Raw genomic sequence first — 3,641 nt, forward strand, 5'->3', positions numbered from 1 at the left:
CTGAGGCGGTCGGAACACCTGAGCTCGGAAGTTCGAGACCAGCCTGACCAACATGGAGAAACCCTGTCTCTATAAAATAAAAAATAAAAAAATAAAAAATTAGCAGGGCATGGTGGCACATGCCTGTAATACCAGCTATTTGGGAGGCTGAGGCGGGAGATTCATTTGATGAAGGTTGCAGTGAGCCGAGATCGCGCCATTGCACGCTAGCCTGGACAACAAGAGCAAAACTCTGTCTCAGAAAGAGAGAAAGAGAGAAAGGAAGGAAGGAAGAAAGGTAGGAAGGAAGGAAAAGAAAAGAAAGAAAAAGGAAGAAAAAAGGAAGAAAGAAAGAAAGAGGAAGGAAGGAAGGAATTGCTCAAGCATGTCACTGGCAGAGCAGACACAGAACCCGGCATCCTGGCCTTTGTCTGAACCCCTGCCACCGTGCCTATCCTCAGATCAGGAGCTAAAAGTGTCCTAAAGGACCACCCCAGGCTAAAATTACACAAAAAGAAAGGTGGTAGGGCCTCTCAGGTCACCTAAAGCCCTCCCTGTACATACTGCAGACCAGAAGACTAAGGACCAGAGAGAGTGGCCATTCCCCAAGCCACACAACGAGCCACTGGAGTTTCCAAACAAGCATGGCCCGTCCTCTCTGAAGCCTGGCAAGGAGCTGAGGAGGGCTGAAGCAAAGGCTGCTGGAAGGGTGCATCAGTGAGGGCCCGGGGGTTTGGTAGACAGGCAGTGGCCGCAATGCTCTGTATTGTATTTCCGTATGTCACGTGTGCTATTTCTCTATGGCGATGATGCTTGCTTCGATATAAAATTAAACTAATGAAGGCCAGGGGAACAGCATCAGAAGCCTCTAATTGGTAAGGTTGTGTAGAAAAACTGCCCTTAGGCCGGGCGCGGTGGCTCACGCCTGTAATCCCAGCACTTTGGGAGGCCGAGGCGGGTGGATCACGAGGTCAAGAGATCGAGACCATCCTGGTCAACATGGTGAAACCCCGTCTCTACTAAAAATACAAAAATTAGCTGGGCATGGTGGCGCATGCCTGTAATCCCAGCTACTCGGGAGGCTGAGGCAGGAGAATTGCCTGGACCCGGGAGGCGGAGGTTGCGGTGAGCCGAGATCGCGCCATTGCACTCCAGCCTGCAGAACAAGAGCGAAACTCTGTCTCAAAAAAAAAAAAAAAAAAAAAAAAAAAAAAAAAAAGAAAAGAAAAACTGCCCTTGCAGGAACTCTTTGCCTAACTCACGGGTGAAGCGTAAGAGTGCAGTTGGGAAGCAGCAGCTTCTCCGCTCCTCTGGAATCTCTCCCTGGTTCAGCCCTCCTGCCTCCACTCCTGTCTCCACCATGTCCATCAGGGTGACCCAGAAGTCCTCCAGGGTGTCCACCTCTGGCCCCGGGGCCTTCAGCAGCCGCTCCTTCACGAGTGGGCCCAGTGCCCGCTCGAGCTCCTTGAGCTTCTCCCGCGTGAGCAGCACTGGCTTCCGCGGTGGCCTGGGTGCAGGCTATGCAGGGGCCAGCGGCATAGGCCTGGGAGGCATCACGGCCGTCACCATCAACCAGAGCCTGCTGAACCCCATTAAGCTGGACATGGACCCCAACATCCAGGCCGTGCGTACCCAGGAGAAGGAGCAGATCAAGACCCTCAACAACAAGTTTGCTTCCTTCATTGACAAGGTGCGGTTCCTGGAGCAGCAGAACAAGATGCTGGAGACCAAGTGGAGCCTCCTGCAGCAGCAGAAAACGGCTCGGAGCAACATGGATGACATAAATGAGAGCTACATCAACAACCTGAGGTGGCAGCTGGAGACTCTGGGCCAGGAGAAGCTGAAGCTGGAGGCTAAGATTGGCAGCATGCAGGGGCTGGTGGAGGACTTCAAGAACAGGTATGAGGATGAGATCAATAAGCGTACAGAGATGGAGAATGAATTTATCCTCATCAAGAAGGATGTGGATGAAGCTTACATGAACAAGGTAGAGCTGGAGGGACTGACGAGATCAACTTCCTCAGGCAGCTGCATGAAGAGGAGATCCGGGAGCTGCAGTCCCAGATCTCTGACACCTCTGTGGTGCTGTCCATGGACAACAGCCGCTCCCTGGACATGGATAGCATCATCGCTGAGGTCAAGGCGCAGTACGAGGTGATCACCAATCGCAGCCGGGCTGAGGCGGAGAGCGTATACCAGATCAAGTATGAGGAGCTGCAGAAGCTGGCTGGGAAGCACGGGGATGATCTGCGGCGTACGAAGACTGAGATTTCTGAGATGAACTGGAACATCAGCCGGCTCTAGGCGGAGATTGAGGGCCACAAAGGCCAGAGGGCTTCCCTGGAGGCCACCATTATAGATGCTGAGCATCGTGGGGAGCAGGCACTCAAGGATGCTCGTACCAAGCAGCAGCAGCTGGAGGAAGCCCTGCAGAAGGCCAAGCAGGACATGGCACGGCAGCTGCGTGACTACCAGGAGCCGATGAACGTCAAACCGGCCCTGGACATCGAGATCGCCACCTACCGCAAGCTACTGGAGGGCGAGGAGAGCCGGCTGGAGTCTGGGATGCAGAACATGAGTATCTGCACAAAGACCACCAGCGGCTATGCAGGTGGTCTGAGCTCTGCCTATGGGGGCCTCACAAGCCCCTGCCTCAGCTACGGCCTGGGCTCCAGCTTTGGTTCTGGTGCGGGCTCCACCTTCAGCCGCACCAGCTCCACCAAGGCCGTGGTTGTGAAGAAGATTGAGACCCGCGATGGGAGGCTGGTGTCCGAGTCCTCTGACGTCCTGCCCAAGTGAACAGCTGCAACAGCCCCACCCAGCCTGCCCCTCCTGAGGCTGCCCCAGAGCTCGGGAGGGAGGTTGCTGTGCAGGGGAGCACAGGGAATGGGAGACCCACCCGACGCTCAGCCCTAGCCCTCAGCCCACCCGCGGGGAGTTTACTGCCTGGGGACCCCCCTTGTCCATGCCACCAGCTGCAAAACAATTCAATTGGCTTCTTTTTTTTTTTTTTTTTTTTGTCCCAAAAAAAAAACCCCATTACTTTGAAAAAAAAAAAAAAAAAAAAAAGTGCAGTTGGGGCCTAGGAGGTCTTCTCATCTGTGCACGGTGTTCCGGCTGCGAAGCAGTTTTCCTACATTCATACCCCCTACCTTATTTGAGTTTCACAAGAACCTATCTGGTGAGGGTGGGGGACACTTCTTCTCAACTTACCATCAAGAGGAATGAGCTGAAGGCAGAGTCCAGGTGTCCTGGTTCCGGGGCTACAGCTCCCCAATTCACCCCTTCTCTCCTAGTTTCTATGGCCCCCATGGGGGAAGCCCAGAGGTCCCACCCAGTCTCTTGACTCCTGGTGTTATGGATTGAATGTGTTTCCCCGAAAGGTATGTTGAATGCCTAATCCCAGTACCCGTGAATGTGAGATTACAGTCGTGAACTGCATAATGATGCTTTGGTCAACAGCAGATTGCATATGCAACAGCGGTCTTATAAGATTATACTGAAGCTAAAAAATTGTTGGCAGCTAGTCATGTCATAGCACAATGCATTATTTACGTGTTTGTGGTGATGCTGGCATACACAAAACTATTATGCTTCCAGTTATATGAGTATGACACATGCAATCATGGGCAGTTCATAATACTTGATAATGATGATAAACA

The 3,641-nt window shown here is 52.8% G+C and overlaps 1 pseudogene; it reads left to right on the forward strand.

Moving 5' to 3' along the window:
- The first annotated feature begins 1,281 nt into the window (after positions 1–1,281).
- LOC116531459 lies at positions 1,282–3,002 on the forward strand (annotated as a pseudogene).
- The last annotated feature ends 639 nt before the right edge of the window (positions 3,003–3,641 follow it).

Source organism: Sapajus apella, unplaced genomic scaffold (assembly GCF_009761245.1).
Source record: "Sapajus apella isolate SASKATOON/1434 unplaced genomic scaffold, GSC_monkey_1.0 scaffold71, whole genome shotgun sequence".
In the NCBI taxonomy this organism is placed as follows: Eukaryota; Metazoa; Chordata; class Mammalia; order Primates; family Cebidae; genus Sapajus; species Sapajus apella.